Source organism: Rhopalosiphum maidis, chromosome 4 (assembly GCF_003676215.2).
Source record: "Rhopalosiphum maidis isolate BTI-1 chromosome 4, ASM367621v3, whole genome shotgun sequence".
NCBI lineage: Eukaryota > Metazoa > Arthropoda > Insecta > Hemiptera > Aphididae > Rhopalosiphum > Rhopalosiphum maidis.
The window spans coordinates 43,280,111-43,306,594 of record NC_040880.1 but is presented as its reverse complement, the minus strand read 5'-3'; the positions used below and the strand labels follow the sequence as shown (position 1 = coordinate 43,306,594).

The window sequence follows — 26,484 nt, the reverse complement described above, 5'->3', positions numbered from 1 at the left end:
GGCACACCTTGGGGGTTTGTCGACACCACGCCGGGCGCGCGAACACCCGAAAAATATAATACACGTCGCGCCGTATAGTAATAGTATGATTTACAGTAGGGCTGCTGCCGCTGCCTGCCTGCCTGCGATAAACCAACCCGGAAGCCAAAACCATCAGTCTACCTATATCTTATATATTATGCGTCTTGCAGTTACTTGAAGTGTATGTATGTGTAATAATTAAAAAAAAAAAAACGATTTCTATTATAAAGTCTTAATCGATAAGTGCATTTAAAAACAATGTATAAACATACGTGTATAATGGCGATGGCGATTGTTGCGCGGTGTTGTGAGTCAATCGTTTCGAAATGACATCACGACCGCGTTCGAATTATTATAATATGCGCATAATATTATTATAATACTACTTGTTGCTCGCCTTCTGAGTTATTATTACACTATTACATTATCGCTACGATTCGCATAACAATAATTAATACGATCGTTACATCTACCGCGACAACTTTAATATTTTACTGTTTTATATTAAATTTGGATATATATTATTAAAACGTAATAACGTCCAATAATCATTAGCTATGTATATAATATTATAAGTTTATAGCTTTGTATATAATATTATATTGTAATGTGTTATTTATCTGAATCGATAACAATAGATAACATCTCATTCTATGTATTTCTCATCGTCCGTAAAATCGCGCTACATATTTTATGCATTCAAACGTGTATAAAGTAACAAACTCAATAAATATATTAAATAAAATATATAGTCAACTCCTATCATGGACAGAAATTATTTCTTTTATCGCCAACAAAACGACTTGTAAAGTTCCAAACTTCGACTCTGAATAGAATATGACTTTCACAGTCCGTGAATTTATTTCTCTTACGAAAGAGTCTGCGCTGCGATAGTGCGATATCTATATATTAATATTATTATTGCGACAACAGTATAGTGTAGTCTGTAGTGGGATTACAACAACACCCTTCCCCGTGAAATGTTTTTCATATTTTTATCGATATATACACGAAACTATGGTCTACACATATTATTGTCCAATAAATATACGACCACTCCACGGATATTTGAATTGAATCGGCAACAATACCGCCTAACTATACAACGATTATAATATGCGCGTAAACTTGGTTCAAAGCTATAACTTATTATAAGGCTTGCAAGTTTCAACGGCAATATATATATAAAATGTACACGAAAAGTCAAAAGGTGAATATACTTTGAATGCCAGTATTTCATAAACAAAATAAAAATACTTACTGTCGGTTGTGTATAAAATATATTGATGAAAAAAATATGCAAGTTTGTCAGGATTTTATTGCGTGGTGAGCTGTGTTCAGAAAAAATCAAATTGAACAATAGGTTAGGGTGAATTGTAAGATTGAAATACTCGAAAATATATAAATAATTGTTATCGATAAAAATTAAAAACAAATGCGTCCGTTAAGGTTATAATATTTTTTTGTATTTATTTTCACAGCGATATTTTAGTATTAAATAAAAAAACAACATTTAAAGCTATAGTCGTTGCATAGACATGGATATCGATTCAGGGTATAATTTTTTATTATATCGTATTGAAATATGTTATGTTATGTCTCGTAATCAATTATAGCGTAAAAAGAACAAATAATTTGGAACAAATTTTACGTCCATCATTTTCAACAGTACATTATATTTAATACACATGTTTTATAATATAACACATACCTATACTATACATACACGAGTACCGACATGGCTACATGACGTATATACGCGTATAACACCCCCGAAAATATTTTCACAATCACGCTAGTGAGCGCCACTGGTTGTTGTTTTGCACGCGCATCTTGTTATGTTATTGTCATCGTACCTTTATATTATCTACCTTACACGTTACACGTGTTAATAACAATGATACCTCAGGTTACGACCCGTATAGTGATACAAATCGCCGCCTCCGCACAGTCAGAATTTCACCAAACATCGTCTGAATATTATACAGCAAGACGTAAAATGTAATAATCCACGGGCTAGGATTTTTAGGTAAATACATATTTTTATTGTGATCCAGTAAAATAAATTGAGCAAGTTATAAGTACATTTCAAACGATTTGTAATACGATGGAAGTATTACTTAATTTTATATATTTTATCATAAATATGTAAGTACTTGTGTATTTGTCGACATATTGTTAGAAAACAATTTATTAACTTAATTTGAACGTTGTTTAAAAAGGTAAAAACAGAACTTATAAAGTTTACTTTTATAATTGTCTTTAGCCAATTAACTCTTAAGTATTAATCATCTCAAAAACTCGATTATATAATATAAGAGCGGAAAAGCGGCAAAATACGTTTCTAAGTTTAAGGATAAATACAGGCAAGATAATGACAATCAAAATTATACAAACGTATATACTATATATTATATTAAATAACAACTTTAATCCAGATCAAATGAAAGCAATTAAAAATATCCATATTAGCGTCTTATATAGTTTTACAAACTATTTATTTTGGATGTAATACAATTTTTTTTCAAACATAGCAATATGAAATTTTCTCCAAAAACATTAATATAGGATATTAATGATCATTTAGGTAGTCAATATAATTAAATTTATGTGGTCGAAACATTGATCATTTTTAATTAATAATATTAAAATACACGTAGGTATAGATGTATTTAATCATTTAAATCAAGGTAATTAATTTAAAAGACACTATTTTGTATTGTAATAAAAAAATAATAACTTTTGTTTAACCTATTTATACTTGAAAAATTTTAATAACAATTTCCTAAATTATTTTACGTTTTTAGAACGTAGTTCAATTTTAAAGGATATTAAAATTTTAACCTTAAACCTTAATATATATAGCTATATATATATTCGTCTATACATACGTCCGTGCAGAATATTGTGACCACGTCTATAGAACAATATTTGTATTATTATAGCACAGTAATATAATAATCGAACGTCGATGCGGTACATGTATTCGAACGCATATCCTTGAGGCTCGTGGTCATCGAAACCGTTACGGAAGATCGAATCTGATTTTTCTTTTTCTTTATTCTTTCGTTTCAAACGGAGACCGAATAATTTCCTACGTGCCAAAAACACGCCCGACAGGATTGTAGGGGGGGAAGCAGAAGAATAAATACTACTCCAAGCGTTAATTTTTTTTTAAGGATGTAATGTGTATATGTATATGATAACCTAGAACGGCGTATTATAAAAGAAATAAAACGACGAGGACGAGGATGACGACAACAACGATGAGAATTTACCTATACATACCGCGCAATAAGGAAATAAATATCAATAGAAAAAAGGGAAAAATTATCATCCATATCCGATTGAATTTGTGTGCGGAAAAAAATTTAGTCTATGTCGAAACGTCTTATCATTGTTTTTGATTGAGAGCTTGTTAGAGCTCCATTAAAAATGTTTTCTGTAATATTTGTACGACAGTTTTATTCTTTGAAGACCTATGTAATAACAACGTTTCGATCTATGATATATATAATATATATAGTGTATACTTTGTAATCTTCCATTGGCTGTCTACTGCCGCCTGCTGGTTTGTGCTTCTAAACGACCAGTGTGCCGAACGGTTTCTCATATAATTTGATTTTTTTTCTCATTTTGAAATGTTGCCCGATACAGTGAAATACGATTCGATACCTTACAGTATACACACATAACACACAGATAAATAAATATATATGTACATGCATTTATACAGTTTTCAGCCATCAACATCCAAATCTAATCCACTGAATACCTACGGTCAATATAGTACTCGAAGACGACTATGTGTGTGTGTTTGTGTGTGTGTGTGTGTGTGTGTGTGTGTGTGTGTGTGTGTGTGTGTGTGTGTGTGTGTGTGTGTGTGTGTGCAATATCAGACAACAAACAATAAACACTAAAGGTAGTGCAAACAACAATGCGCACACATTGAGTATAATATATTGTTATATAATGAAAAAGTTACATAAAATAATCTAAATCGAAAAAAGCAATAATTTTATATTTTAAAATAGGCAAAGGGTGATCACAATAATAATAATAGTAATAATACGTATATAATTAATAACGATTTGGTGATGAAAATATTATACTAATAAAGTCTCTACAACATACAATTTTTAATTGTGTACATCTGCGCTGATATATGTTTGCGTAATACGAAAAATAAATAAAAAACTTCAACGTTATTAAATATTTTTAATTGAATCAGCTCGAATTTCTCTAATAAAATATACGCACACCACTATTCACGCACACACACACACACACACACACACACACACACACACACACACACACACACACACACACACACACACACACATACACACACACTAAAGCCTAACGCACAACACAAATGACACACATGAATAATGTTGAATACAATACAAGTATAGGTAACGAAGAGAAAAAAAAATCAAACTTTAAGACAGAGCAAGTACCTACCTACATATTTTACAAGTATATAGCGTGTTTCGAGTAGGTTTTTCACTTCTAGAACCATACACTGGCATCGTAATCATTTATCCGTGTAGTAAAATATTGCTCGCGAAATACCTTACCTATTATATACAATATAATATAATGTCTGTATACATAATATAACATTATAACATGTATAGGTTTACGCGTTTTTTAAAAGGAACGCTGCGCTGTGCAAACACTGCAGCACACTTGAATGATTAATTATTGTTTAATAACTTTTCATACATCGCGGAAAACTATGTGCTATAAGCACAAACAGTATGGTAAACATTTTTTTGCGTTTGCTGAGCGCAGGCGTGCGTTTAAAATCGAAGACCGCGATGCGCGATTTAGTAGTGTACAAATAATAAATAAAAACCGATGCTCTATTATATATTATAGACGATATCCACCAAGCTTTGCGAGTGAAAACGATAATGACAATAATGTATAGAAATAAGAATCTATTATCGAAAGTTTTTTGTTTATTATCTATTATTATGCCTACGATGGTTTGATAGTTTTTTGGTTATGGTTGTGTCGTGTAATAGCTTTAATGTAATTTCTCTCGCAATATGAAAACGAGAGCGAAAATTGTACTACTAAAAACAATACAATAATAATAATAATAATATATTATATTATGTACCGCAGTGGGCGACGACGTGACGGAATGGCGGCAAAACATACGATATCGGTCAATAATGTAAAACGTTTTAATCTATTATACAGTCAATACACAATTTTGTATAAAATTGTATAAAGCAACATACAAACGATAATTATTTTTAAACAAAAAAAAAATAATCAATTTTTATATGTAAATATATTGAAATAAAATGATTATTTTTAAATCGATAACCTGTTTATTTTTTCGTGGATGTTTATTATTATTTATTATTATTGAATAGATACCAGAGAGAAGAATATTTTGCGAGAACTACACTTGAAATTGTTTGTACTGTTCAGGGAAGTTGAGTTTAAGTGATGGTGAAAAAAAGTTGACAGGCAACCATATCCTGCCACTTCAATGCTTCACTCATCTACCTATATATTGTATATTATAACTTTATTTTTATTTTATATTATGAGTTTACAAACGAATAAAAACGTGTAACAAAAACTTGTTTTAGAAAAAAGATTTGTAAAACATGAAACTAATAACAGATAGAACGTGAATCAGTGAATCAGTACATAAAAAAAAATCATCCTTTAGTAATATAGTCTGTACAAATGTACAATAAATATTATGTAGGTATAGCCCGCAGATGTTTAACTATATTTATCGATGATATTAATAAAATAAAGCACCCATAGGACAATAAAATTCCAATAGACTAATTGACGATGGATTCATTTCAATAGTAACACATTACATACATAACTTATAAAACCATAAAATAAACATAATACATAATATACGAGTATTACATTATTAATCATAATTGTTAATATCGGAGAAAATAATACTCCTAAAAAAATTCTAGGGAAAGTATTTTTAGCTTCGCATAGAATTTACAAATTGAAATATTTAAATATTCTATATAGATCATTATTTCCTAATCTATGCCTGTGGGTCACGAAATTGTTTTGATGTGTCACAAGATAATTATTATTACATTAGTTAAATTATATAATTATATTAGAAATGTCTAGGACTTATTACAGTATAACAATTCAAGTAGAATATTTTTGTGGACCTATATCGTCATTCATCATATGTAAAAGGTTGATAATAACAGTTATCACATTACAGCTATTGTAACCAACTAATTACATTATAATAAAAGTATCAGTTTAAACATTTTAAATTCACGAGCAATGAATTTATGTGATGGATATTGTCTTGCCATACAGGGAATAAGAAATAATAAAAAATATTAAAAAATGTCTAGGTATATAATAATATACATATATTATGTTGATAAATAATATATTATAAAAATATAACCTTTTACTTCATCGTCTTTCACACTTGCTGAAGTACTATGTAGATAATTTTAGACATTTAATCATAGTAATAGTTGATTTTGTCTTTTTATTAACGGTTTTCCAAACTAAACGTATGTATTGGGTATATACATAGTGATTATTTACATTTATGTATCTACTCGTATTTCAGTTTTTTGTTTAATCGTCCCAAATTTTAAGGTTTATGACATTTTAATTATTTTATTCCCAATACGTTTTTCCTCAATACCCTATTTCCTGATACTTCTTTTTCAATTAATACAATTTCAATTGTAAAAACACGATAACGATGATCATCACAATTATATTATACTTAATATCAAACATAAATAAATACACACATCGTCGTTTACGTCGTTGGTCGTGCGGCACACGTTCAGAATGTAAATCGGATGACGACGAAATTGATGGTTTACAATTTATATACATTAAACGGATATAGGTATAATATATAGAAAGTTTAAATTGTCATGTACGAGTATCATACAAAATAATATTCATAAGTTATAACTATTATTGTTATCGACGTGAAATATTAAAATTACCCTTTCCGGTGAGGTTCCCTGACTTGAGAAGAATATAATATATAGGTACTACAATAGTAATATATGTATATAATAATTTAATTTTTTTTTTTTTTTTAGTAATGTACTCTTAATAAAGAGCTTTATTTTAATCCAAAATTAATATTATTTCCAATAGAATAAGATTCTGTGAAATGTAGATAGCTACAAAAAAAAAAAAAAGAAAGAATATTACAGTGTATATATACTGCATGTTTATGGAGTTACATATTTACTTGTGTGGTGTGATCCATCGAAAATAAAATTGGAATGATACCTAACCTATAATAATTTATCTGCGTATTAATTATCAACATTAGCAGTCATCTTTATGGTATAAAGTATAATATACGCGGCGTTTCCGTTTATATTTTTGGTGGATCAATTGCTTGGATGATATATGTATATTTTTACAATTTTTCTACGTTTTATACACGCTGCACGTATTCATCATTGGTGTGATATGCATACCATAGTATATGCTATAGCATAGGTATGTACCTACACATATAGATGTGCCATTAATGTGATATCCAACACGTACGTATATTGTACAGCTAATGTGTATAAATATACAAGAACACGTGAGTGTATACTGTGGTAGATTTGGTGTGCTGATCCCCGCTTTCTGTTTGGGTGGTTTTCTTTTGTATTTTCTATGCGACGTTAAACCTATTCTTGTGACTTTAGTGAGACGCTAATATATTATATTATAATGATATACCTATGAGTGCTATTGCATAAGCTATATTATTTTCCTCTGAAATTGGTGTACTCTACACGCACATTTATATTCTCATACTTGTTCTGGTGATTTTATAGTATCTTTCACCAGTCCAGAAAGCATTATTATAACATCCGGAGTCGATTTGAACAAATATCTTGTCGCAGAACTTGCGGTGTGTTTGTTCTTACATGTTTTTTTGATTTAACATTTAAGAGCAGAAAAAAGTTCAAAAAATTTCACACTGTGCACGGTTCAGAATAATAATTGAACGTAGAACATGTACTTATAAAACTACTACAAGAGTAAACGATAATTTTGTAAAATGTTCAATGATATATGTAGTTTTTGACACAATTGCAATGAGAACAAAATAAAATCGGTGAATAAATACATATTGGTGCCATATGACTGTACATACGAGTATAAATACATAATAATGTAATAATATAACTATATAATAAGCTAACCTGACAACTGTTTTTAAAAAATATTGGATGACCCCTTTTGGTTTTGTCAAATTCGCTAAAAATAATACAAAAATAAAAATAATTTTACATAAAATCGTCGTACCACCCTCGCTCAATATTAGATTATGAATTCCTCGAAAATGTTCGCCTCACATACCAATCCCTGAGATTAAACGAGTTCAATATTCGCTATACCCTATAATAGGTAGACAGGTAGAGATATAAATTGCAGTGAATGTTAGCCCGTTGATACGTATATTTTTCAAAATCTAAAACACGCGTACATATGTACGGTATCCGTTATAACGAAAAACGATCGTGTACACAATAAATTCGAATAAAAAATAATGATAGTACAATATAATAAACTCGAAAATATGTTATAATGGCGCGCGTCGTCCTTCGCGATACAAAAAATTAACGAGAAAAACACAAAAAAAATAATACTGCGAATACAGCAAAATCGATACACGTAATATTACACACACACACACATAATATGTATTTATATATATTTATAGTGGCTGGAGGAAGAGGGGGTGGAAGTGGCGTATCTCTCACAGTTTAGTTATTCGCTCACGGCGGCGGCAGTGGGTGGCGTAATAATAATAACATCATCATCTTTATTACACCGATGTAATAATAATCGTTTTTGGCGCGCACAACTCTCCCCGCACGTCCTAAATAATAATACGCGTGCAGTAGTCTTCTCTCAGTACAAAGACCGCTCGACCGACCGTTTTGTACCTTTATACATCTTTATATAGTCATATAACATGTATATAAATATTAAAATGTCGTGTACGTCACGGACGATTATAAAAAAATGTGGGTCCCAAAAACTACGTTCCTTTTTTTATTCTTTCGTCGTACACGACGGGGTGTAACCCCAATACCCCATAATATAATATTACGGGCAGCGACCACTTACTATATACGCTATATTAAATTATATCCAACTCGGGGTCCGCGTGACCATCGATATATAATGACATACACGTGTATGTATATATACATATTATATATATATATATATATATACATACATACAGCTAAGTAATGCCAACGGGCAACAACGCATGTATAAGTAATATAATAATATACTTACTGCAGAGTGAAGAGGTATATTTCATGGACTTAATTATCGACTTATCGCGTATAATGATTGGAGAGGGTTATGGCAATATCTATAGATGCAACTAAGCGAAACGTTTCGCTGGGGCGCATAATATATACATATATATTATATATATGAGGAGGGTTGCTGTATAACCATAATAACAAATCTGCGATCAAAGAGCCGCGATAGCTGTAGGTAGCTCCAATATTTGCAGTTCTTAACTTATTATATGACTACTTTATTGTATAATACCAATTATAATAATCCAAATAGCATATTTTATATTCGCGATTACAGTGAGAACAAAAAGTGACTTGACTTGATACTTCAACTATTGTTGATTATATTATATCTTAATTAAATCTATAGAATTAGAAAAATAAATTCTAAAACAGTTTGATTTAATTTATCCAACACACCAAAAGGGTGGTCCATATACCTTAAGGTTCCATTATTTTAGTGTTTAAAATATTAAACCGTGTATAATAATAATGTATATTAAAAATCAATAATTGTATATAAACACTATACCTAGACAAAATCATTTTCATTTAAATTTTTAAATTTGTTTACAATCATACAGACGTCAAAAATAACTCTAGATCATTTCAGTGATCGGCTCGTCGTTAAGTATGCTTGTACGTATACAGGAACGAATTTTAATTTAGTATAAAAGTGTAAATATTTAAATTGAATAAATGTATAAAATGTATCTAACACTTTTCCCGCTTTACACATATTATACAGATATGGTGGGGTGTCCGTTAAAAGTAAAAGAATATTATTGTGTATTATACAAATAGGCCACAAAACCGCCATTATATTTTTAAATAATTGACATAAAGTATTTTGGTTTCATTTTTCTAACTCTTCATAACATAACAAAAATGGTTTAAATGGTTCAGTGCTCAATTTTCCTATAATAATAGCGATATACTAACGGCCAGCGTCTGTGGTTTTATCTATTCCAACCCAGATAGGTCCATCTCCAATAATTTTTTGAATTTTTGAAATAGTTTCTTCATAAACCTCACAAACATAATTTTTTCGAGTGTACTCTCGTCAGGAATTTTATGACCAGTATTTCTGAATTTGTCCGAAATATGTTAAAAAAATTTAGAATTTCTCAATTTAAAAACAGGGCATTACACAAAATACCATTAAAAATATATAGTCTTACTGTTAATAGAAATAACATTTTGTTGAAATTTAAATCTTCTGTCTTTATTCTTTTTATGTCATTCATTCGTATTGATATGCTGGAGCTGAATAACTTGACGTTGATCAATAAATATTGATTTTGTTAAATACTGAAATTATTCATCATTAATAAAGGCGAAATTTTGATATTTTTGTGCGAGTGACTTTGGGTATATTTAAATTATTAAAATATTATTAAATAAATTATTATAATATTAAATATACTAACGGATATAAACTACATAAACGGACATAACACAAAAATAAAGTAATCGAAAAACGAACGCGTACATACAACTGGCTATTGAATAGGCACTGTAATTTGTACCTATATAGATAAGATATCAAATTATTGTCGTTTGATATCAAAAAGTGCACAAACCTGATCATGTCGTTCATCGTAAAATATTAAAATAAACAGATAATTCTACAATAATATATAACATGTGTATTTATTCTATTTGTAAAACATTGAAAAATATCTAATTATTCTACAATATTTAAAAATATTAAAAACGAAATTAGCATCAACTTATTCAAAATATAATGAAACGTACAAATCTTCCGATAACTTTTCCATATTAAAACTAGATAAAAATATTTATTCAAATTAAAATACGATTTTTACTTACATATATAATATTATACACGGGAGTTTGCATTTGGCAACGACAAGACATAAGAAATCGATTTAGACGACGGACATGCCGAAAATAATAATTGTTTATTTTAAACCCAATTTATTTGAGATTGGTCGCGTGTTTGTGTGTATGTGTATATGCGTACAATATACATAGGAAAGTTATATTATACTACTTTGGTCCACCGACGGAAAATTCGTAGGATCATTGGATCTAAGTAATACAATATACCTTATGGGCTACAGTCTATATGTATAGGTATATTATGTGAATAAAGACGGACGAGAGAGTACAACAGCAGCGGTATTATACTACCTTTTACTTTGAGTTTACAACTCTATATGACTATATACACATATATATATAATATATACCTGTATTATATCGGTTTAAAATTACATTGTTTTCTGCGAACAGTATAGGTACGCGTGCAGACTGAGAAATTACTTTGACGACTTTTGAATTTATATACATATATATAAGTGTATGGCCATAGATGTAAGTGCTACACATATCGTCGGAATACACTCACACACGAGTCACAACTGCACTGTATAATATGTATATGTAGTTAACGACATCGCGATTTTATTACTTTAATAGACTATACGCGCGCGTAATACGGTGCGACTTGATGCATGTCCGTCTGTATATATACGTGTATGCCAAGATATATGTGCTTTTACATATGTATATAGTATATTATATATTTTTTTTCAGCGCCCAAAGAGAGACTTTTGATACTTAAATGTATATACATAAAACGCGCGTGTCACATCTCCGACTTAGGCGGTACAGTACATACATGTACATAAGATCGCCGTTGGAGAATACAAATTCGTTTTATGTAAATTGTTATGCTTTTTTTCTTCAGTATATGCGCACCAATTTAGATAATGGTTGTGCATAAACAAATTTCAAAGCATTATAATATATATTTTATTATTAATATAAACCTGTATAATATATTCTTAAGTTTTTGGCTAGTTGCAATTTGTCTTATCGTTTCTATAATATAGTAAGTACTAGGTAATAGATTAGGTACCTACTTCATTGAATTAAATTTATATCAAATTCTAATATATGTAATAATTTTAATATAACATTTTCATTTTTCAGTATGTGTAGAAAACTATGAAATAGTTATACATGATCAGCACTGCCATCAGTATTGAGGTCTCAGTCTCTATCTACAGGTACACTATAAAATTAATAAGTACTATATTATATATACGAGTAAGTAATGAACCTGCAATATATCGAACTATAGAATCTAAAGATTTAAGGGTCGTTCTCGCGTACTGGACTTTCAACCTAATGAAGAAATTGTTTGTTATATATCCTCCTTTGTTTGATGTCCCGCTCTATCATTAAATGCAATGCAAACCAGAACCCCATCATGATCAAGAATGTCTCGCCGACCAGATCTTTCTGGAAATAGCATTTCATGAGCAATAATTGCATTTTTAAGTGACATATTGTATTTTCACATCAAATATTGAAATATCCTAAGCGTGATCAAATTTCAGTAGATCAGATGCATGTAAAATAATTTTAATTTTAAAGTTAACCGTTTATAATATTTTTTATTTAAATTTCAAAACAACTATAAGAGAGATTTCGTATAATTATTTCTACTCCAGGTATAATTTGTGTAATTATCTATAGTTTATTACAGTGGCGTAGCAAACACATTTTAAACCCTCAGCAAAGTATTTAAACAATGACCCATCCACTATACCCCTTACAACATAATAAATAATCTAAAAATGTATGGTAATTTAGAATTTTCATTACAGGACATAGGCCATCAACAATTTAATATTAAAAAATATTATGTTAATTAACTATATGTACATTCATCCACACAAATTTTAATTTTCAAGCTGAACATAAATTTCAAGGGCTAAGCAATTGCATTAGACAAACGTCGTTCCTCATTCACCTCGCCATACTGAGTTTATACCCAAACTAACCCACCGAGTGCAGTGGACATCGAGCATTCAAGCACAATAAAGTATAGTTTTATAATCAAATTTAAAATGCGTCAAAACCTGGAACGTAGAGACCACAAAAACTTCATGTGCTCAGGCCTTACCGCCTACTGGGTTACCTTGTCAACGGGCACTGTTCTTAACACCACGCTCTGTACATCCGACGCATTCACGAACATCGTGGTCAATGATGTACTCGTGGTCTACGGGCTTATTCCGGAAGCTGTATTTGTACATTTCTGGTTTTATGTGTATACGAGTATAAACGATATATATTATGTGGGTGGTGCTTTTAACGTCCATTTATCCCATGACTCGCACCTTCGAGTTAACTGGCAATCGATAAATAACAACAACTATAATTATAAACTAAGACCAAATTACAGCTATGATAACTAACATAATATTATGCGTATTTATTTATTTATAATTTACACGATTTAACAATTAACATGAATAAATTACAAGTGCAGCGCTTTCAAAGTAAAACAAATTAATATAACAAAAACTATCGGAATAATCCATTACCACGAATATTTTCGTTTATCTTTGTCCGTGTATACGCGCACTACACGAATATTTCACTATTCGTGGTGGTTATTTTTCACGAATTTATTACGGTCGTGCATCGTTCTTTATGTATGCCTGTCGCTGCTGCGCTGCATATAATATATAGGTAGGTATATTCGCCGCACGCTAAGCTCATATTATTATTATTATTATTATTATAACGGTAGAGTGCTTCTACTTCAAGCGCCAGACTAATCGTGCGATGTTTAAAAACAAACGACAGCTAGTATATAATGCCAATGAAAAAATAACAATATTATAAGCAATCGGGAAAATCGTTCGAACTAATTCAGAACTTTTTAATGAGTTTTTTCCCCTTTAGTCGCGGGAAGACGCTAATAGGCGAAAATATATTGTTGTTTTTTTCATTTTCGAGTTAAAGTTTAGCCGAGTTCCGTGAAATATTTTGGAGCGAAATGAAAAAAAACAAAAGACTAACTCACAGTATATAATTTAATATAATGCGATTCGTTTATGCTGTTCTATGCAGGTTTTGTGAGATAAAAAAATTAAAATATAACAAAGTGAGCAGTATAATGCACTATATATTTATATCTGTATAATAGTGATATTTTTTTTTATAGAAATCGAGTTTTATTTAAAAACAAATGATGGTGATAACGACCGCGACCGTACGTCGCAGTATTCAGCTGATGGACAATAATAATAATAATAATAATAATAACGACACGAAAAACGAGAGTCACGCTGAATACAACCGTATATTGTTGTTGTATACGCGATCGAACTATACGAGTATATTGGGTATTACTACGGTGGCATATCGTATGTCACTGTGTTTCATTGCATGTGTACACACTACACAATACGATTATACGCATATACCCACACTAGACTCTTTGTACATGGTATATTCAATATTATACCGATTAACCGCGGGGAGAGAGAAACGAGCTCGGAGAGAGAGAGAGAGAGAGATATAAAATAAGGTCAACTATTAACTGGACGGAATGAGAAAAGACTATCGGATCAAAGTTCACGACATGCAGCCGGAACGGGTAATATATATATATACATAGGTATGCCAATATTGAACGTTACATATTATATCTGACCTATAACAAGTACACGTGCGCCGACGGATTTATACACTATAAAGTACAGCTCATGTATAAAAATCGAATGAGACATGGGGAGAATGAAAAAATGGACATGCCCCGTTATTCTTTCTGTTATGTTATGTATCTACTTCATCGACATAATATAATATATATTTTTTATTATGTAGAGATAATTGAACGAGAAAAATTGGATATATGTATACTGAATGATCCGTATTAACTACGCACAAGTAGAATTTGGATTTTTTTTAAAAATGTATTCAAATTTTTAGTATAATTTTTATTATATTATAATATAGGTATATAATTTCACAATTGGAATCGAAATACTTCTAAAAAAGATTTATATTTATATTTGTCACATCAAATATTGATTAATAGATTTTTAATGTATATAAAATATTGTATGGCCATTAATTAGCCACGTAGGTACCCATTAAGTATTGAGATGAATGGAATAGAGAATCACAACTTTTGCGGAGTGCCCCACTACTAACCACTAACTATTTTAATCATACAACAACGATGATATTTAGTTTATTCGATATTTATGATGCATAAATATTTTTAAGATAAGATTCCGCTTCTGAAAGTGAAAAAAAAATGTATAATCCAATGGCGTGGCCAATTACTCGTATATATATATATATGCTGAAAATCACTTTTAGCGACATTATGACGCGTATTGAAAAAAAATGAAATGATTATATCAATCATCACTATTATAATTTTTTTTTCGTTCAAAATGCATTAACCAAAATTATATTATCCAAATATTAACATTACATTGCAGTTACATATAATATTCTATAAGATTACAGATGAAAATATGATCGCAGTGGCGTTGCACAAACTCCTCTCCGGAGACTTTGGTACGTCACTGATCAAATTCGAAACAGCATTAGGCTAATATTATGTATTGGGTTATCACAATGATAATGTCATTACGATTTTTGTAATATCACAGAGCAGCACTCACTTGTTGGTCAGCGTAAAACGGCCGACGAGGCGTCCACGACGACGACACTTGTCCGTCGGTGGTCTCGGGCCACGGCAGTTCTAGCAACGTGACTGGTTGCGAAGCGTCGGCCCTAGGCCAGCAAGCGTACGCGCGGTTCCGCCACACGACTACATCCGTCAGCCGGGCCCGCGTCGGCGTGCCGAACAGTCTGTCGGTGTCCCAAGCTACGGCCGTGGCGGGCCACCACCAGCCAAGGGCCGCAGTAAATTCGATGACCAAGACAACCGCAGCTCTCTGCATGACGAAAGCGCGAAAAGTAGTTATAATAATATTATTATACACTAAGTTCACGTAGTACTAATAATATGTAAACTGCACGTCCGAATGTGACGACTCGCTGTAAGGTTATAACGACATATTATTATAATTCCGTCCGCTGTCACATTATAACGTCGTCATCGTCGTCGTCATTAAATTATAATATTATTTTTGTTATTATTATGATTTTAGTGCGACTATACCGTGGTAAATATACAGCGGATCGCGAACGACGGGAGGGGATGAATAATGTACATATATACGCGCCGCAGTTCCCGACCGAGGAAATTAATAATTTGGTTATAAAGACTGACTAAATATATTCTAATATACGACGAATGCTACATACGACTATATACCATGTCTCGCCGTCACCACCGCCGCCAATTAATAACGACCCCCGGCGATTTAGATAACGACATTGCCGCCATCGCCCTTAACTTCGTCGAGAAAGGGATGACGTGAATGGCGAACGAATAGTTGCGGGGGGCGCGGTCGATATATATGTATATAAACGTACGCGTATAAAACTTATATAGCTCCTCCACATATATGCAGACATTTATAAACATATATATGCACCTGCTACCCACACCCATTCACAACTTTTCGAACGATAAACGGATATTCGTCTTGTGCAGCTCATCCCCACCCGTCATGTACCCATGTACACGGTGCTGGCCGCTAGTGTCTTATTAATACTATTATACTACATATATATATATATACCGTGGAACCTCGATAACTCGAATCGGTTGGGAGCGAAAATAAAATTCGAGTTATCGAAAATTCAACTTATAGACGTTCGAATTATCGAGGTTTCACTGTATATAGAATATAGATAGATAAATAGATAAGTTGCTAATGCGTGTATGTGCATATTTTGTTTATACACGCCACTGGGTGTCTCTCACCGAGAGTGTGTTTGTATTCCCGCAAATTTATTGCATTACTTTATTGTTTTTTATTTTTTATTTTATAATTATTACTTACATATAGTGTTAGCGACGATCACCATTTTTCTTGACTTCCCTTCCTCGAACTAATATTATATCGTTTCTTCGTTATTTAATTATTTTGAGAAACGGCCAATTTGTAAACCAGATTTTAATAAAAGAAAAAATTTAGTTGTATTATTAATTCCATTAATAATTCACCGATTCATGAATTTTCGAATTTTCGAATTTTTTAAGTCAATTTTCGTATATATACCTACGCTATAGTATACAGCATATATACACTTATATATGTATATATATGTACATGGCTCTAGTTATGCTGTACCTACATGCAGTCATAACTTTTCACCGGATTGTTTATAGCTATAGCACAGAAAATTCGTATCTCTACATGAATATTTAATGGCAATAAATAATTTGACTTTTACATTTTTACTTTACAGTAATATATATATAGTGAGAGAGAGAGAGAGTCAGAGAGAGATAAAAAAGTCTTGGAACCAGTCTATCCATAAGTTTCGGATCATGCGAAAAAAAAGTACACTACAATAGATTACATAAATTTGTCTATAAAGCTGTAGGCACACTCTGTATACACACGCACACGCGTATATGTATGATATGTTCGTGGCGGATAAATAAAAGCACTAGCGGGTGTGGACCACGATTGCTCCAAAGACGGGACGGCACACCATATAAGGTACCTATATGGCTATACATATATATAACCTTGTGCTGTTGTTTTTGGGAAATCCTTCGGGATATAATGGGCTACGATATATACATATACGATGGTACCGAACTGGTAACGTACAATATAATAGACGCGAGAAACGCTCGCGACCGGCGACCGCGGATGAACGTCGGCAAATTTATCGTCGGCCTGTGCCCGAGAGTTCCGCCGCCAAAGTCCTATATATATAATAATGTGAAACGGTGTATAATATAACAGTGGGTCGTCGTCGTTTTCGTAAGCCTTTCTCGCATATATATAAGGTATACATTTCAGCGGGACAAAACTTTTCGCTTCTTTTCGGCTTTTATATTTATACGAAAACGCACGCCTGGAAAATCACGTACGACTCCCAGACTACAATAATATAATAGATATTTAAACAACGTCCGCCAAACTTAAATCGAAAATAAATTATTACGTGCTGTTTGAAAAGCCCGAAAACTCGGGCCCTATTATTTTCCAATAACTATCTGTCTGTTCGCGACGAAAACAATTCTGTCACAAATCACAATTCTCAATCACAAGTTAATTTAAATTTTATTCACTTATTTTTATATTTTGAGCGAAGCAAAGAATGTATTGATTTTACTATGATGTTTGTTTTATTTGTTGTTGTCTGAAGAAACTTTTTCTAGTTGAAAAATGCTTAGACTTTCAACTTTGCATGGGGGTGATTTCTGGTAGCAAAAATAGATAAAGATATATTTGGCATTTTGAAAGGTCAGAAGTAGAACGAAAAAATTCCTAATATATTTCAAAATAATTGGGTACAACAAAAAAATAATGAAAAACAAGAATACGCTTAGTTATATCATACATTAACACAATAAATCCTAAATATATGAGGCATATAAAATTATCGCTATTCCTGAAAATAATGTAGACGATCAGTAATTCATATAGTTTGTGTGCCGTTTATTTATTTCGATTTCACAATTTATATTATTTCGCCCGTACACGTTGGTTTGAAACTTTAAAATATCATTTTTAAATTGAAAACAAATTGTAAACTTCATTATTAATTTAAAAAGTATGCTATTTTTAACTAACCTAAAATGAAAATATAATCATTAAAATGATTATCAATGGACAATAATATAATAATTGGGTATTTACATTGTATAGCTATATATATGTTACAAAACTCATAACTATATGGGATAAATCCTATTATTGCTGAAATTTGATTAAGTAGCTGAAGATTATGTTGTACAGTGTAGGTGTACAAACTACCCACACCTTATAAAAATCAAAATTATCTTTATGATGTAAATAACAAAATATTTTATAGTATGCTAAAATCATTAAATATGTGAAAATATGCAAAACATAATTTTATATATGTATAGTATGCACAATAAAGTTATCTCATTATATTTTGATTCATAAATCAATGCCCAAACCCTGGGCACCCATATTAATTTTATATAGTGTTAAAAGTGTATACAAATGTAACAAATTAAACTGGGTGTTCTCATAAGACAGATTTCAATTTAAATAAATTTCTTATAAGTAATTATTACTAAGTATAAGAAATTATAGAATCAATAATTAATTAATATATTCACTAATTTGCAATACTAGTAGAGATTTTGAACATTGTTTTTGGTTGTATAAACATATTACTTAAGATGGTATTTCTGGCATGATTACGCAATTCAGTAACGGTCAAATGATTTTGTTATGAGGGGAGAGATGTGGCTGATTTTTTAACATGCACTATTTATCTATCATTAAAAAAATAATTTATGGTTATGCCTAATATCAATATTTTAAATTATGATGAATACAAACTTTATTTATAAACGTATTAATAATTATATTTTTCTTTTTTGCTGATTCTTCCAATTTTTTGTTTGTGATTATATTTATAACGCCGTGATGGACAGTGTCATAATGGTCAAACCATTCAGATGACTCAAGAAGAATATGTTTATATATAAGCATTAAATTGACATTTAAAACATACTTTTAAAGTTTTAAGTTATAATTTAACTATAAGAAATTAACAAAACCTAAAATGTTATAGTTTCAAGTAAAGTATTTCGTGTTAGAAGTTTAATCAAACTTAAAACTGTTAATTTGATACTTTTCCAATTACACAAATATTTTTTCAGGCTTATCGGCTAATGCACAAAGTGAGTGAGAAGGGTTGTTATTATTAAACATACTCGATCATCAGCGGAATAATCCTCGCATATTTTGTATTGACAACTACATACTAATAAAAATAATATCCTTATTCCTAGATATGAGTAGATATAATAAATAATAATATAATATACACAGCGTATATTAGAATATAATTATATACACAATATATTCTATGAACATTTACTACAGTTAATTATTTATATTTTAAAGAAAAAAAATTAGAACAAAATTTATAAATATTGAAAAATAGGTCAGATTGAGATCTATCCCCCTTATCGCCACCCCCTTCCGATTAAACCACTTCCGCTACGTATTACCTATAGTAGATGTCTGACAATCAAAGATAATTAAAAATAATGGGAGACTTCGCAACTAAAAAGCTCACTCAGATTGATTATAAGTTATAACATTAGATAAAAGTTGCGTGCCTATAATACGATAATAATATAATATAAATAGTATAATATTAATTAGCTCTAAACAAGTCTAAGACTGATCCAAGTAGGTTGAATATTTTTTTTATAATTGGCTCAACCAAATCTTGTCAGTAATAATATATAAATACCAGATACGAGTGACGCGATCAACTGTGGAAAAGTGAAAGATCATTGAAAGTGTAATAACGTCGTTGCACTAGAAAAATTTGATTACTAATACGAGTATGGGCGTAATGTGTTATGTGATAAAGATAAACATGATAACATTATATCGATGACTGGCAAATATTGTTAATTCTGATGATACAAATTATCAACAAGTACTATTATTGTTCCCATGATGCCATAAACAATAATATTTTATATTATTATAATACGGATTAGTTCAAAATTGGCCGCTGTGGTGGTATCACAACGCACGCGGAACTTTTGTGCACACCACAACTTTCCCCGTGCGACTTTAGTATTTATTATGAAATAAAAGTGCCGGCAAAACGTTAGTTATTGTATACGGTTGATAACCGATTTGACTCTTTGGGGAAACACAAGGAATGTTTTTATGTGGTACATTTATATGTTATAATAATTTACCGTATACATAAATGTCAGGCACGCATTGAAAATTATTATACAACTACAACGACGAAAAAACAGGAATCAAAAAATTACTCTAATAGTGAGTGTGGCTTATATAATATATATTTATATATAGAGTGCAAGCAATATAGGCTATTCAAAAAGAATTGAACAAAATTTCATCGGTGAACCTTTATATGAATATATATTATATACTTATATTGGTATATGTATGTGAGTGTTTGCTCAAAACTATTTGTATATATAACATCTAAGAAAATCGGATTTCGAGAAAAAGCTGTTTATTTGATTTTTTCATTTTTGATATATTTTTTTTTCAAAGAATTCGGACGAAAACGAATTTTTTGCAGAAGTACATTATACATTTATACCTTAAACACGCAGAGAAAAAAACACTAGTTATAAAACATAAAATATATTAAATATATTTTCTCAAATACAAAATCTTAAAAACTCAGTTGAATTTGAAAATATATATATATTATAAGCTCTTTGACGTGTTCGCTTTTACTTTTATTTCTTTTATCAGAGATTTTTTTTTAAACATTATACACAAGGTGGTATAATTTATGTGTAAAAAAAACATATATAATATTTGTGCTTTTTAGTGTTTGCACCAATTCTCAACCCTCTAACTTAAACTTTAAACGTTCACAGTTAAATAACTATATAATCAATATTTAAGTATACGGCACATTACTTTAAACATTTATTTGAAAAAAATCGAATGAATATTTATTACCTATAAGTACCTAAACATAGTTATAAAGCTATAGTCTACATAATATATTATATTTACAAGCAGGCATTTCTAATAATTTTAATAAATTATATTGAATACTAAAAAAAAATTAAATAAAATAAGCATTAAAAATATTAACTATACACAAGTATACTTATAGATTATTATTAACACATTACAATCTTATTTTAGTGTAAGCGCCTAAACAAATCAACTTATCAAATACTATTATATTATATGACACTTCACTCAGAAATCAAATGTTATAAAAAAATAATAAAAATATTCCAAAAACACATTGAATAGTTTTGAAGATAATTTTATGTGATACTATGGAGAGGGGTGGGTAAAGTATGCAGCGCGCTCCGCTCGTGGATTCTTGCACCCAGTACCCACCCAACAAATTGAATTAGTAACGAAGAAAATTATTTTAGTTTTAAAAAAAAAAAACATTATTAGTTTATTGGTCAACAGTATAACTATATGATAATAATTATAAATAATATATTTGCCAAATACCAATTCGAATTTACATATTATTGAGTAAAAAAAGATGTTAACTTTATAATGGTTCAATTACCAATTCATTTTTAAATTACGTATTAAAATGAGAAAGTTTCATTGTATTTGATTAGTTTGACATAAATGTATGCGACAATAACACATTCGCGGAAATTATAAATTCAAACATAATTGAAAATTTAATAAAAGAACAAAAAAACTACCGTAATGATTTATCTATCACCGAGTTCATTTTTATTGTATAATGTAAATACAGGAAATAAATAAATAAATATATTTTTTAATTTAAATTAACGCAAACATTTAAAATAGCGATCGATAAAAATCTACGGAATATGACACACGAAAAAGAGAATTCTAATAACCAGGAGTATCGACAAAAAAAAACTATCAACAATTTAAAATATAATTAAAACCGATCTAATATCTACAGATTATCAACTATACTATAAATATAGTAATAAAACAGACAGCAATAATATATTAGTACATAATTATACCTATGCCTTATATAGTCATACAAAATCATAATGTGCGTGCAATTCTATAATGAGTTTGAAAATCCTAAGTGTGGGAGAATGGTAATCTAATCAATTATTACAACAATAAAATAATATAAACATCATAAACCCAACACCTAGTCAATTTAATCTATCTTAACTATTACGTTATTATATACGGTCGTAATAATTATATAAAAATAAACCACCTTGTATCCGTGTATCACGAGGACATATAATATATGTACTTACTTAGTACTTTCCTCGGTGAAGACGGCCAGGGACAACGAGTTTTTGAGTCCCACGAGCATAAACTATTGTATACTCTGACAAGATTTCACGAATAATTTGTTACGATTATTTCCGGATCAGGACCTATACTATAATAGTATATGATATACCAAACATGTTCTTCCTCATTATTTCCTTTTATAATTAATTAATAAAAATTCTGATTCTTGGGATTTTTAAGAATACTTAAATAGGTAGATACCATATTTCAAAATACTTAGATTTTTTATATAATTTAAAAAGTGTCCAGTGGTGATATAAACTTCTTTTTTTAAATTATAATTGGCCCTTTTCTGTAAATTTTTAAGTAGACGACTTTCATAAAAAGTTTATGTAATATCTAAATTAAAATAAAAATAAGTAGTTTTTGAATTATTAGACATAGTGTTAAAAGAAAAATTACTTATAAAATTTTTTTAATGTTTTAAGTTAAAACTTATAACTGTTATAAGGTATAATATTATATGAATGACCAATTTATTTCGAAAACTTCAAAAGTCATTGAATTTGCTCGATGTTTATAAATTGAGATTTTCTAAACTCAATAGGTACGAAAATGTACATTTTTGTAAAAAAAAACATAAATAATCAAATCCAATAGAATTCTTTTGTACGTTTACTTTTATTCAAGGTTCTGATAATTTTATAAAACTACAAGATAGAAAAAAACATTAATGATAAATAAATATAAAAAGTATATTAAATATAATATATATAGATACCTAAATAAAAGGTACGTTCTAAATCGAAATTCTTTGAATGTGCGTTTTCATGTTGTAGCCTGTAGATCTTTAGGATAAGACGTAGCCACGTAGGTACTATTATATTATATTGATTTTTTGGATGAAAAATTCCATTAACCATTCGTGTTTGACTTTATAAGCGTCCATCATGCGGATACTAGTTCAAACTCAGAATGAGTCCCTACGTTGATTTGTTGTGGACGATCTGAGAGCAAAGAAGAAGAATGAATAATATTTCAGGTAGGTGTGCCTGTGCATTGCAGCAGTGTCGAGTGTACCACCACACAACAACACAACACTAAAAGTGATAAAAAAAAAAAATAATAATAATAATAAATAAATATATAATAATGATAAAATGTTTGAAATGAAAAAAGACCATTTTGTGAGTACGATGAATGGAAATATCCCGAAAATTCCTTGAAGTGAAATTCTTTCCGGAACTGTAAAATAATAATAATAATAATGGTAAAAAAGAAGAAGAATATATATAAGCAAGCAACTAGGGCAAGGGGAAAACTGTTCGCTATATTTTTGTAGTATATATGGCGTATATAATGTACATATACATACAACAACAGCAGCTGGTAAATGCGGCCATTAGTTTGGGTGAGTAGAATTTTATTTATAATTAAAGTTTATAACACAACATATTTTATGCCGTTGATTTATATAATATATATATATATATATAAATACGTTTAACCATCGAGAAGATGGAATATTGTTTCAGCGTTGCTTTTTGCGCTAAATATAATAATATTATACACTATATTGTCATAACTCCTAACAGAATAAGTGTGGTAAAGAAAAAAATTGCACACGCTAATAAAACAGACAAAAATTGGATTGTATTATTATGTAACGTGTACATATTCCAGTCGGAAGTTACTACGATTTTATTACACTTCCATTATACGTAAACATCACTACACACACACACACACACACACACACACACACACACATATATATATATATAATACATATATAATCGAAATGATTATATAGCTTTATATTGTATAGGTACCGCTAGTAAATATTTTATATATAGGTAAATACTATATATACATAAAGAACGCCGTACATTATTATACATATTATACTCGTCAGTGACCACTTCGTCGTCGTCGTCGTCATATCGTTGTCATTGTCGACATAGATGCTGAAAACCGGCACAAGTTTTAGATTATTCCTTTTCTTTATCTTTTTTTTACAACGCCGCAAGTGCACTCAAAAACTAAAAAATAAAATTTAAAAAGGTCATTTATCTTTACTTCGACCGACTGCCGTAACCACGCAATACGTTCCTTTAACCGTTCTAACTCCGCGAACTACTTAATGTATTCAATGCTCATTTTTTTTTTATTATTTACTATTATTATTATTATTATTATTATTATTATTATTTTCCTCGAGAGGAAACCGGAAATCTGGTAAATGTCTGCGTAGCTAACTGTTTCACTACTGCATACTTAGATATTATATATGTATATATTGTACGTGTAGTAATTCTGTTGCTGTTGCTATTACAACTACACTCTTCCGCGAACCCAGACGGGTACGTATTCGAATCAAGAATAATAAAAACTAAAAAACTGAAAAGCTAAGAATAATAATAGTGCAGGTCGTATATCATTCATATGATATATAGGTGTGTAGTTTGAAAAATTTGACATGTACAAAAAAATAACTCATTAACACCGAAAATAAATCAATGAAATGATATAAAATGCCAGGAACGCAACAACCCAGACCGCATAATGTTCTACAGGAATTTAAATACCCAAAATTTTGCTGATACGGTCGTATCAACCACCTTTATACTAGGATTATAAAAAATTATAAACATTTATACAGATAAACTAAATAACACTTTTTGGTTTGGATTTTAAAGTGAATTTATTTCCCCCACTCTTAAAATAAAATATATCCAATCTTGCATACTACAAGATTTGAAGACAAAAACAAATGTATAAATCAAAATGTAATAAAACAAATACGAAAAATACACACAACATCGTAGAAAGAAATTATAAGGAAAGCATAATATAACAATATTATTTATCTTATAATTATTTTCATTATTACACGTACCTATATTTCACAACATTTTTAGAAAAATGATATTTACATTTTTAACCTGATATTTTTATTTAAACGACAACAATTGTGTAATATGAATGCGTTTTATCAAAAATGAAAAACGCACGTGTGTGTGTCGACTGTCGTTTACAATAATATGACCTCTGGAAAGTAAAATAATAGATTTTATCAAAACCATTTGTAACAAATCTATAATAATATTATGGTTAACAACATTGTGCGTGGAGTGTAGAAAATTAATTATGTATATTGTGCAAATATTATAGCTTTACAGTAGACATATTAACCACATATGATATGTTAAATATATTATATACGTAATATATTCTTTTTAAACACTTGCCTTTTTGTACTTCTTTTGTTTTTTATCCAAAGTTGCTTCATCTTACTATTCCAGCTACTCATTATAGCTTATTATTAACACATACGCAGTTCACGTGTTTAAATCATATATATGATGATCAAATATATTAATACACACCCGTATATAAATGTATATATATAAACATTAAAAATGTAAATATCATTTTTCTTAGATAGTATTTATTCGATCATATTACATTACTATAGTGTGTAT

The 26,484-nt window shown here is 29.8% G+C and overlaps 1 protein-coding gene across 2 annotated transcripts in view; it reads right to left on the bottom strand.

Annotated features, from left to right (window-relative positions):
• LOC113558517 overlaps positions 1-26,484 on the bottom strand; it is a 49,230-nt gene that overhangs the window by 13,853 nt on the left and 8,893 nt on the right. Inside the window, exon 1 of one of the 2 annotated variants that reach the window (XM_026963999.1) lies at positions 15,821-15,899. The exons of the other annotated variant lie outside the window; for it this stretch is intronic. The gene's annotated coding sequence lies outside the window, so the exon portion shown is untranslated. Of the gene's footprint in view, positions 1-15,820; positions 15,900-26,484 lie in introns of those variants that run through there. 2 annotated transcript variants of the gene reach the window in all.